We start from the raw sequence: 12,617 nt of genomic DNA on the forward strand, positions 1-12,617 counted from the left end.
TACAACAGAGCCATGGGATATGGTAAGAAATAGAAAGGAATGAATTCTTAAAGCAACAATAATTCGATGACTATCAAGGGATCATCTAAGGAAATGCTGTTCCCAAATGTGGCGTATTAGAGGATTCATTGTTTAATTCTATATAGCATCATAAGAAAGTGAAAAAGGAGAACAAATCAGAGGATGCCAGGGTTGAGGCACAGGAGGAGACCCAGGGGCGGGAGGGAGGAAGTTCTTATGAAAGGGAATGGGGGATCCTCGTGGTGATGCAGCTGTGTTAGGGCTTCATTGCTGGGGTGAGAGATGAGCTTGTCATTTGATAAAGTCACAGAGAACTGAACACACACACACACACACACACACACATCAATGAACATGAACAAACCAGGAAAACTTCAACTTAAAAATTGAGCAAATACTTAAACAAACACTTTAAGAAACAAAATACACAAACACTTGAATAGAATTCAACGTCCTAAGTCACCATGAAAATGAATACTAGAAAAATTACAAGATGTCAGTACAGACCTACTAGAGAGGTTTTGGAGAAAAAAAAATTCTGAAAATCTCAGCAAGCGTGAGGATGCTGAACAGAGGCAAGTCTTATCAGTTAATGAAAGTGCAAAAACAGTTTCCACACTGGAAGCCGATTTAGCAGTTTCTTGGAGAGTTAATCATTTATCTGCCACGTGACTCAGCAATTCCCTTCCTTGTACCTACCCCAGTGAAATAAAAACAAGGTCCACAGAAAACCTGCAAGTAAATGCTATAAATGATTTATTCCAAATTGCCCAGGTTGAAACTAGACAGAGAACAAAGGCTAATTATGGGGACTGGTCAATAAACTGATGTTCATCCCTCTCTGGAAACTTCTCAGCACGGAGACAGAATGAACTATGGGTGCACACAGCAGCAGGAAAGAATTTCAGATGCTTTATGGTGAAGCAAAGGTGCAGAAACTAAAGCTTGCATAGGAATTCCCTTTTCTGACTTTTTGCTAAGGCCCAACTCCGGGGACAGGCAGGGATCAGCACTGGCAGTGCTGGGGCAGAGGCGTGACCGCCCAGGGCCGGGGGAAGGACAGAGAGGGCTTGTGCTGTTCTGCGTGGAGACTGTGGCCGCGCGACCCCTCAGCGCGCTGTGTCCAAACTCACAGACTGTTTAATAACAGGGAGGGTGTTTGTGTCTAGAAACGGTGGTCAATAAGGAAAACAAAAACTGTGGCAGGTGCCGTTTCCCAGGAGCACTTGCTCACGGAGAGGTGGTGCAGGTGTCCAGAGGACAGAGAGCAGCCCGAGTCAGGGAGGCAGCAGCATCAGGTCCCTCTGGAACTTTCCTGACTGTTAAGTGCGGTGCTCACCATCCAAATGTGATTTTCCTCAAAAATTTGGGGCACTTCCTAAATGATTGATTTTTTTTTCCCTTTTAACACATGGAACAAATGTTTCCTCCCTCTGTCTTTTAATGCATCCCTGTTTCCTCAGGGAGGTGGCCAGACCTCACAGGACTGAGTCAGTTTCTTCCAAATGCCGTGTCTGTAGAACATCAACAATAGATGCACAGCCCTTCTTCTCTCACTGTCCAGCTTCCAGAGACTGAGATCCAGGAAATTCCCAGAAAAGCCCCTTTCCCCTGCATGACCATCTTCACACAAGGTCTCTTAGGATCCAGGAAACACACTCCCTTCATTCTCAGCTTTGCTGGCCCATAGGCCTGGCAGGGGGTAGACCATTTGAACAAATGAGACCCCCTATTTTCTCGTGGCAGGCACAGCCCTTCAGTCTCACACAGATTAGTGAGCACAGTAGGGTCTCTGCCCCCTAACACCTTTTCCTGCCCAGGGTCATGAGCATCCTGCCCCTCAGGCAGCCCCCACTGAGCTCAGAGTCAGTACCAGGCTGGTCCCAGAGCCCTGGGGCTGGCATGCAGTGACCTTTGATAAGATGCCTGTGCAGTGAGCCAGGAGGCCCAGGAGGAGAGGGGTCCAGGCCATGGTGGGGTCCCTGATGCTGCTCCCAGAGGCTGAGGCTGGGCAGGCTCCCCCAGGCCTGTCTATCCCCTTGCTGGAGAGAGCTGCTGGCTATGCGAGTCAGTCAGGCCCAGGCTGCTGCTTGGGGAGCTTTGTGGTTTCACAGACTGTTTAGCCCCCTGAGACCAGGGAGGGTGTTTTCCTTGTAGACTCCACCCGAAACTGAGGGATCCTCTTTCTCCTTCTGCTCCCACAGGAGTCTGGGCTCCAGTGTGGGGCTCTGTTCAGGGAATTGTCTAGGATCTCAACTTTCTGGTGATGACTCTAGAATTGGTCTAATGTCTTTTCTCCAGGTCCCTGTGGGGTGAATGGGACTCCCAGCAGGATTGAGGTTTAGAAGGAAGCATTTGGGGACACAGGAGACACAGGACCTAGATCACTGAGCACCCTGCTCTTGCAGGATTGGGCCCGGTAGGGAATCGGGCCCATGTGCGGAGGTCCGTGTCAGGACAGATACGGCCATGGCGGGGCTTCTCCAGCTGTGGCTGATCTCAGCAGGTGTCCCAGGTGGCTCGGCAGCTGCCCGCAGGGCTTTTCTAGGGACTGACTAGGCCCACTTCCATGGATGTGGGGAAGGGACACCGAGGTGAGAGATGTGTTGACTGGGTGCAGGATCAGCAGGATGAGAAGTGAACATTCGCTCAGTCCTGCAGGGGCCTCTGTCAGCACCAGCTGGCTTTGTCACCACAGTGACAGGCACTGTCCCCTCCCCACTCAGGAAAGGGGTGTTCTGACCAAGGGCTTCGGTGACTGTCCCAGATGACGTCTCCTGTGGGTCCCTCGAGGGGGAGTTTTCCTTTATTGTCAGGTTTGACAAGGAAGTGGGGGAGCCCCTGGTCCAAAACACCTTTCCCCAGTCATGCCGAGAGGTGAGGAAACAAGGCTTTGGGGTAAGGGCTCTTTCCATGGTCCTCATGTTGGGGTGGGGACTCAGCCTTGCCCTTTGCCATCCATGCAGGTGCCCAGGACACATGTCTCAGCATGAGGCTCTGTCTCAGCCCTGGGCTGAGCGTTGAGCTTTATAGTGACCCCAGCTGGCCTTTAATCACTGCAGTCACTGTCTCTAGGGGAGCCCTCTGGAGTCAGATATCTTGGGTTTCAGCTGTTGCAGGTGACTGCATACCCCTTCCTGCAAGAGATCATAGGTGGGCACAGACGAAACCTTTTTTTTTCTGTGGGGGCTACACTATTATTTTCAACCTAGAGAAGGAGTTGCCACTTAATGAACAAGTGCATTTGTTTGCACACACAGTTCTGCTGAGGATGGGGTGAAGCTCAGTCACTTACACAGTGTTGAGATGCTGTTCGTGGAAAACCAGGGTGAAGCTTGGGGTGTTGCCCCTGCACAGCAGACAGACCTCCTGTCTGGCTCCTCATAGATGGGACTAGAGGGATCGTAATGCTAAGACAGGGCCTGGTGCCTCAGACAGGCCACTTCTGTTCCCACACGGATGTGTCATCCAGGCCCCTGCACCTTCCCATCCTATGGCCCTCGTCCTCCCACATCACATCCTCCTCCTCCTCCTTCTGGTCCCCATGGAGGTCTGTGGACCCACCTGCAGCCAGTTCTCACACCTTTGATTCTGGTCTCTTTGCAACATGAGGTGACTTAGAACCAATGTGGGAGAAAGGACTTTTAATAAAAGATCCCTATTAGTGAATTAGTGAATTAGGCAAATATATCCTTTGTGGAGAATATCAGTTGTCTAAGCTCAGTAGAATATGCCTTATGATCAGCCTCTTCTTGTAGATCTACATGAGGTTTATGGAATGATCTTCCTGCTGGAAGGGATATTTATTCCAATACTGATTAAACAATTCACAGGGTCATTATCATATTTTGCAATGACTAACGGTAAAAAGATGTGGGATGGCTCAGATGGCTCATCGGAGATTGGAGTTGTGTTTAATACTTGCCTGTGAGAACAGAAGTAGTGTGGACACAGGTCATTACAATTCCCTCGTTCCCTCATTCCTCAGGGATTTCAATAACCTGGTTCAGGTAGAAAGTGGAGCTGTCATTCCTCCCCAGCGAGGCCTCTGGGTCAGGGCACCTCCATTGTCCCTGGTTATAAGTGAAACTTGAGGGACAGTCACTTCCAGAACCTCAGGCATCCACCTGCGTGTGCTGGGCACCAGCCACCTGGAGCATGAGGTGTGCTGGTCCACACAGAGACACTCTGAGGTTCTAAAAATCACCCGATTTGAGAGATTGCATAACATTCATGAAAATCATGTCAATAGAGCATATTGAATAGATCGTGAAATAGAAATATTTTTCGATAACTGAGGTAAACAACAGTATGTTATGGACACCAATTCCACCTGTTTCTTCTGATCTTTAAAACGAAGCTGCTGGGATAATTTAAATACTTGTGTAGTTCTAACTCTATTTTGATTGGACAGCGCTGACTGCAAGTCGGAGATCAGTCGTAGCTTTTAGAACAGGAGGAGAACTGTCACCTCAGGAGCAGGGCCGTCTTAGCATTGAGGGCAAATGGGAGGCCCCAGGTTGGATGACGACCAGGACTCTGGAGTCAGAAGAATCTGTTGCTGGGTGGGTCCCCTCAGCAGACACTTGGAATAACCAGCTGCAGCCTCTGCTCCTGTCTACTTAATGGGGAAACAGGGAGAGGGTAAGTGATTTTCTCAAAATAACCAAGAAATAACAGATAGTTTAGAATTCCCACCTCAGAGCCCATTGCTCACCCTCCTGTCCTCCCCTCACTGGGCATCATGTTTTCCTCCTTCCCTCATCCCAGGCCTCCTGGCCCCTCTTGTCAGGACCCAGCTTCTGTATTCAGGAGTCTGTCCTCCCCGCGTCTATACAATGAACACTCAGATGTTCATGGTGTTGGAATCTGATTCCCTGTCAAATGTGAGTCTGTCTGTGCACAAAGGTGGAGACCTTCGTTTGCTCCCTCTGTGGCAGAAAAAACAGATGCTGTGTTGTGGGACGTGCAGGGACCAGGGATGCTTGGTCAGGCTCTGCGTGTCAGGCTCCTTTCTTGACATTTTAGGATGAAGATTCATTCTCCAACAAAGTCTTGGCTTTTGTAGAACTGTCATGTAGGCACAGGAGCATTTCTTTCTAAGGTATAGCCTGTGAGGTGTGCACTTTCCTGTAATGTCCTGAACAGCCCCTGGGCATAGACACTCTTGACACGCTGCCCCTCTCAGTTGTGTGTGAAGAGGAGACTGAGACTGGACAGTGCCATAGCCTCAGGCCTGTCCATCCTGCTCCCAGCCGAGAGCACCCCACACAGCCCCTACCCTGACACCACCTCCCTTCCACGTGCCCCTCAGAGTCTCCAGGGCTGCTTGCTCCTCAGGGCCAGTCCTAAACCATTGCTTCTGGGTCTCCATGCAGCGTGTAGCAGGTTGTTAGCACCATCCTGGAAGAATGGACTTTCATAAAGTGACCTGAGCTTGGGAATTCAGGAAAGATCTCTCTGTGGAGAAGGACAAGTCGTCCGACTTCAGTAACATTTCCTGATGATCAGCCAAATCCAGATCAATTCCTAAATAATTTTCCAAGAGATTTACAGGATTGACTTTCTCTCTGAAAGGGATTCTGCACCACAATAGAAGTAATTCTCAAGAACACTTGTCATTCCTTTCACTGATGCAGAATACATGTGTTGGGTGCTGACACCCTGTTGAAATTTGTCGTACTGAATGTCTTGTCTTTAAGAACGGTATTAGTATGGTCACATGTTACAATAATTCCCTCACTGCTGGGAGACCGTTTTGGGGGCCTGCTGCCCTTAGGGAGCTGGAGTTTTCTGAGAGTACCTGTTTACTCTGCAGACTGAGATCCAGGAGGCTAGAAGTTCTGCAAACAGAATTGACTCCTATTCTCTAGGACCAACTGGCTTATGTGCATGATCCCTACTAACTACAGAAACAGAAGTAACTTACTGATTTGTATAAGCATAAACAGAATTGCATGCTGTTTTCTTGTTCCCATGTTCATATCTTTAAGAAATGCTTGGGCTGGGAGAGTGAAAGGCAGAGTTGCTCTGGGATGGCTCTCTCCCCAGCCTCCCCTGCTGCAAATTCATTTACACCTGGAATCTTCATTCATAGCTGAGAACTTCTCATTGGCTCTCTGGGGCCTGGCCAAACTATCCTGATTTGCCTGGGGAGTGGAGCTGTCCTTCCCCACATGAGCCTTGCTTCATGGGACTCACCACTCCCCTGGCTCCTGTGAGAGCAGCTGCAGGGACAGGTGATCAGGGTTTGTCTCATTTAGAAGCTTCGCTATTTTCTGCTCTGTCTCGTGCTGCATCGCTGTCATGATGATTCTGTTCCTCGTGTTTGTCCCCGTGCAGGTGAGTCTTTCTTGGTCTCCACTGGGGAGTCTCTCCCTAAACTGTTCCTTCTGGCGTGGGTAGAGCTGTGTTCCTCTTTTCCCTTTTAGCTCTTGGTTTGATAAACACCAAAATCTGTATATTAATAGTGTTTTAACAAATTTGGAATATCTTTGGTAGTTTCTCTTTTCCAAATACTTGTTTTAACCTCCATTCCCTCCCAGCTTTCTCCCGAGTGTCATCAGTTACACATTTGGACCCTTGATACTGTCCTGCAGCTCAAATACCTGTCATTTCTCACTCTTTCTCTCTCAGTATCAAAGAATGTTTCTGATTATTCCATCATAAAGGTCAGTCATCTTTACATTTTTATCAAGTAATATTCTGACAATGTCCTCAGTCGTATATGGAAATCTCACAGAGTATCACATATTTCTAGAATGTCAATTGTGCTCATATTTTAATGTGCCCTGTGTCTTATTTGCATGTTCACTCATCTGCTACTCTCAGAACAGTGAAACATTTTCATGATAATAGTCTCCATGTCTAGATACATGACCTCCAGAAAATTTCACCTTCAGGATGGGCTCATTGAGTTTTGTATTATTAGGGCAAATATATTCCTAATTCTTCACGGGCAATTTTGTGTAATGTCCCTTGTTATATACCCTAAACCTGTATTTATCTCTATGGTATAATTTTTTTTTTATATTTTATTTCTGTAAATTTATTGAACACATTCAATCCTCACTCTCAGCTAGCTTTTTTATTCTTTTTAAGAGTCACCGGATCAGTCTAAAGTTTGGGCAAATTTTCCCAATACTGAGCAAAGTGCTCCTGCCAGGCAACCAATGCCTTAATAGGATCTGTCTCTTCTGACCAGGGAAAAAGCATATATGACTGTGTGTGCCTGTGGCTGTGTGTGTGTGTGTGTGTGTGTGTAATTCATGCAAGAAGCTCCCTGTGATGAATCAGGGTGGTTATTCCTCCTGACCATCCATTTTCTCCCTTACACCTGTGCTTGTCACTGCGCTTAGAATCTTTGCTCAACTCCAGAGCTGTCTCTGCAGTTTCTCGAGCTCTGCCCTCTCAGTCTTTCCACCTTGGTCCTCAATCTCCTCAACTACTGTGGTCAAGGGCACACAACAGAGCCCATTCCTGCAGTCCTAAATCCATTCAGGACTCACATCTGCAAAGAATGTCTGAGAAGTGGTGGAGGGGCAAAAGAGCTGGGACTTGGGTCAGGACGCTCTTGCCTGTGTCTCCATCCTCCTGGGCTGGAGGAGAGAGTGACCCAGATGGGGACGGGGTTTATGCCTCACTTCCCCATGGCCCCGTGTCACTGTGGATGATTATTACTGCTGCCTGGTGAGAGGCAGTAATAGTCAGCCTCATCCTCAGCCTGGGCCCCGCTGATGGTCAGGGTGGCTGTGCTTCCCGAGGTGGAGCCTGAGAATCGGGCAGGGATCCCTGAAGGCCTGTCACCAAAAATATCAACGAGCATCACAGGGGCCTGGCCGGGCTTCTGCTGGTGCCAGCTAGCAAAATGGTTTATTCCTTGGCAGGTGATCGTGACCGTCTGGCCCAAGGCCACAGAGACTGCCTGTGGTTGACTCAGCTCAGCAGTGACCACTGAACCTGCAAGAGGAGAGGAGAAGAGAGGTGAGTGTGAGGATGAGGGTCATTCCCAGAGGGCACAGTCCCTGCTGCATGCCCTGTGCTGAGCTGAAGGTCAGGCCAGGCTGCTCCCTGGTGTCTGTGTGGGCTGATCCCTAGGGCCAGCACCTGTGCAGATAACGAGGAGAGGGAGCAGGAGAGGGCTCCAGGCCATGGTGCAGATGTCTCAAGTTCAGCTTCTAAGCCTGCAGCTGGGATGGGTGCTCAGGGCCTCTCTTATCCTCGGGTGGCATGCAAATCTACTTCCTACCTCCCTGTGGCCTGGCCTGGGGCTCTGAAGAACAGACAGAGCTTAGCTCATAGAAGACTGTGAAGTGCAACCTAGTGCCTGGTGTGTACTAGAGATTCTAAGACCTGGACACAGCACGCTCTCTCTCTCTTTCTCACTCTCTCTCTCTCTTTCACACACACACACATACACACATCCATCTGTACCCTGTACCACCCTCTGCTTTGGGACAACCCACATCACTCTCTCTAGTAAGGAGAACACACGTGGGGTGGACTTCACCGACTTGAGGAGGGAGCTGTGGGGACAGGAGTCACACTATGTGAGAAGCCCAATTCCATCAGCACACAGGGAACTAGGTCATGTAACCTCAGGCAATAGCTCTTGTTTATGTTTAAGAACATACAGGAAGCATCACTGGAATGAAAGAGTAAGTTGCAGTCCTTTGATGACACCAGACACGTGATGTATGAAAGGAAGATGAATACACTGACCTCATCAAAACCCCTATCTTTTGATTTATAAAACCTCCTCCACAGGATAAAAGAAACAAGTAACAGGCAACAGAACAGACTAGCAAAGACATATCTGATGAACAGCTAGTGCAGAGAGGACACTAAGAAATGTGATCACTGAACAGTGAAGATACAACCACTGAGGAAAGGAGACTGAGTGGAACCAACACTTGTGTGCGGAGGATGCAGGATGGCGGGAGCGGGAGCAAGAGCTTGTCATCCGTCATCTGGAAAACACCATTGTAACCTGAGGAGAAGGTGTCCCCATGTGCCCTCAGATTGGCTGATGTAGAAAAGAGGACCCCAAATACTGGCAGGGTGAGGAGAACTGGGCCCTTACACCTGACTGATGGGGTGAAATTAACCACAAAACTGGAGACACCTGCATTTCCCACACAGGAGCTTGGTGGTTCTCTCAGGTACTTAGTTCAGATCCTGAGAAGTCACATTTGCAGAAGGTCTAATCACTGATAATCATGACACCTTTGCGCACAAGAGCTTCTCCAGGTGCTGTCCAGAGAGAAAAGATGCCAGGCCTGGTGTCGATTACCAGATGTTGGTTCATGAACCATGGAATCCTACTCAGCAAAGAAAAGGAAGATCTCTTCTTTTCTTCAATTTTTAATCTAAACTTTTTTAACATCATTGTTCATTCTCCCCTCAGGTGTAATCCCCAGAACATTCCCACCACCAAGTCACCCATGACGGTCACCATCGTCTCCTGTGCTCTTCCCACCCCTGTTTTGATCCCTCTCCCGCACCCTCCCCAGCTGAGTGTCTGTCATTTGTATTTTGCTGCTAGTTTTGTCTTTTTCCCCCCTGATCCCTGGTTTGGTTTTCCTATGCCCTCCTGTAAGAGAAACCATCCGACATCTTTCTCCTCTTTCTGACTTATCGCACTGAGCATGATCAAAAAGGAATGACCTCTTAAGGCAACAATAACTAAGAGGCCCCAGGGAGCTAGTGCTGAGTGACAATGCCAGTGCCAAGGCTGCACTCAATAGTCACACGGGCAGTCTGGCTTCCCCAGTTCCAGAAGGAACAGGGAGCTGGTGGTCGCTTTGAACGGACAAAAGGCCGGGGAGTGTGCACAAAGTTCATTAGGAGCAAAGCAGGACAACTTTGAAGCAGAAGCAGCAAAGCAAAGCTCCTGTTCCTGGGAGGGGACTCGAATATGAGTTGTCATTGGCAGGATCCCCAAGGCTGCCTTACTGCTGGGATGGTAGTTGCTGGATTTGTTCTTCCTTTGATGGGGCTTTGTTTTGAATTTTTTGTGTTTCTCAGCTGCTGTTCCCTGGCCTGGATCTGTCCTGCTCTCTAGAGGTGGGTGCTGCACCCCCTTCCCTGGACTCTGTCTCCCCATGTCCCTGAGCTGTGTCCTGACCTTCATTTCCTAACTCAGTGGGACTCTTTTTTCCTAACCTATCCCCTCTGAAAAGACACTGTGAGATGAAAGAACCAGTCAGAAAGTAATGCCTGGGTTAGGACTGGAGGGCGCTGGCGGGAGGGGGAGGCATATTCTTAAAGGTCAGCACGTGGGCCCCTTGGGCTAAGGGAACTGTTGGTATCCAGGCCCTAAGGGTGGATCTAGGAACCCACTCTTATTCCCTTCTGGGACCCTGGAGGGTGGGAGGGTGTGGTTGTTGTAGAAATTTACCCCTCCCCTGGGGCTCCTCACTAAGATGGGGAACAGCTGTGGGGTAGATCAGGTGACTGAGGCTCCTGGGTTGAGCATCAGCATCTACCACATGCTGGTCATGTCAGAAAGGCAGCCTGGCCTCCAAGGTCTGTAACCACAGTCACCTCCTGGGGTGGGACCCCACATAGCCTTCAGGCCCCACCTGGGGTCTGTCCTGGCTGGCTGAGACTGCAGGGTCTTCCAGGAGACTGGGCTGGGGCCGAGCTGGACCATGACAGAAATCAGAATCCAGCGTTCCTGGGGTTGGGGTCCCCAGCACCCTCATTCTTTCTCTTCCTGCCATCCTCCTGTGTACCCCAGGCGCACATGCTCCCATCAGGGCCTGTGGTTAAGAATATGTGTGTGTGGCTTCTGTCGTTGGCTGTTTGTCCATTACTGAGTACATGGAAGTTTCCTTGTTAAACAACCGTCCCCTTTGGAAGAGTGATCACAGCTTGGTCTCATTTTCCAAGTGGTGTTGGGTCCTTGTTGTGACAGCCCCGACACCATTGACCTTGACACTCTAGGATTTCACTACTCTTTTGTATAAGATGTGAGGCTTTAGAAATCCAGACCTGGCTAAGAAACCCTGTTTTGGCTCCACGTGATCTGAAGATTCCCAGGGTCATGGTCTTTGCACAGAGGGAGAGCTCTGGGAACTGAATGGACAGGGGTTCTCCAGGGCATGTGGATTCTTAATTCAATGACCAGGGACAGCCCGTGACCAGACTGTGACCAGAGAAGGGAGAATTACTTCACGCTGCAGAAGGTCTCTTATGTGGGCACCGATCGCCTTCCAGGGCCCTGGGTGTCCCGAGAAGTGTGCCTGCCCCTCCTGAGCAAAGTAGGTGCAGCCTGAGCTCACAGTCAGCCTGGAGGACGGAGAGGCAGGAACAGTGGTGAGGGTGTCCCTGATGTGCCAGCAGAGAGGGTCAGCTCCCTGGGCACAGGCTCTATGGCTCATTTCCCAGGTGATGCCCCCTGGATCCTGGTCCCATCAGTGTCCTGCAGCACACTATGATTCTGACCCTCAAAATATGGTCACTGCAACCTGGGGGAAGATCTGGCTGTGCTGAGTTCCTCTGAAGCTGTTCTGTTTCCCAGACCCCAGGGCAGGTTGGTCCCACTGAGGATCCTGGGCAGCCCAGCTTTGTTCTGGAGCTCCTGCCTGAAGCTCTGCTGCCCCCTGCTGGTGGAGGAGAGCTCATGCCAGGAAGCTCCTTGCCAGTCACCCCAGAGCCCCTGTCCAAGGAGAGAGTGTTGAACAGAGTCCAGCCCTCCCCTGTGCCAGCTGTGATCCCCTGGCCTCCGGGCAAGATAGAATACGGGGCACAGGGGGGCAGGCCATGTCAGTTTTTTGAAGCACATCCCACTTGTCAAGTGCCCTAGCTGGGGTGATTTGTTCATTTGCAAATTTGCTGTCTGGAACCTGAGTGATGCTGTAGGCACCCCTGCCTTCATGTCAGCTCAGATTCAGGAAGAAGCCTCCCCCCTCGGCATGGAGAGGCTGATCATTACCAGGGCCACTGGTGCTTCCTGACCCGAAACTCAGTTGCACTCACCCCTCGTGATTATTTACCAGGGTTTTTATCACCATAAATTTCCCAGAGTTCATGTTGAAGTGTTTCTCCCTCAGCCTCGCCTGAACTGCCGCTTATTTTTGTCTTTGTATTTACTGTTGATATATTCTCGCAGCCCATACTTCGGTATAGCTTTTCAATTCAATTGATAGCCTCTGCTCTTAATTGTGATATTTGATTATTTACAATGAAAGTCGGTGTTAACAGATTTTCAATACACCATGTTTTTTTTAAACATGTCATATTATTTCAAAAATTTTCTCATCTTTTTTTGCTTTTTCCTTTATATGCTTCCATGTAATTGAATTGTATTATGATTCCAATTTATCTGTGTCCTGTTTTTGCTTGTTACTGTAATCATCTTATAATTGTAATTTACTTTTTGATTTATATGATATTACATCATGTTACATATTGCGTACGGTCCATGTAACCATTATTTACTTTCACTCATTTTGCTACAATTATCCAGCAATTTACTATTATGTGCATTACAAATTCTAACATACATGGTCAGTGCCTATTGCTTTAGACAGTAACATGCCTTTTTTTTTTATAGAGGTATGTTTTATTTATTATTTGTTTGTTTGTTTGTT

At 48.9% G+C, this 12,617-nt stretch overlaps 1 long non-coding RNA gene across 2 annotated transcripts; it reads left to right on the plus strand.

The window, feature by feature from the left end:
• Nucleotides 1-6,115: 6,115 nt before the first annotated feature.
• LOC129145750 (uncharacterized) lies at nt 6,116-12,399 on the plus strand. 2 transcript variants are annotated; one of them, XR_008551756.1, is made up of 3 exons: nt 6,116-6,363; nt 7,908-8,004; nt 9,428-12,399. It is a non-coding gene; the product is annotated as an uncharacterized LOC129145750 (long non-coding RNA). The 2 variants fall into 2 exon arrangements; XR_008551755.1 differs by lacking the exon at nt 9,428-12,399 and adding an exon at nt 8,648-9,303 and having other exon boundaries at nt 6,118-6,363.
• The last annotated feature ends 218 nt before the right edge of the window (nt 12,400-12,617 follow it).

The sequence above is a fragment of the Talpa occidentalis genome, unplaced genomic scaffold (assembly GCF_014898055.3).
Source record: "Talpa occidentalis isolate TD23 unplaced genomic scaffold, MPIMG_talOcc4v2.1 talOcc4.14, whole genome shotgun sequence".
In the NCBI taxonomy this organism is placed as follows: domain Eukaryota; kingdom Metazoa; phylum Chordata; class Mammalia; order Eulipotyphla; family Talpidae; genus Talpa; species Talpa occidentalis.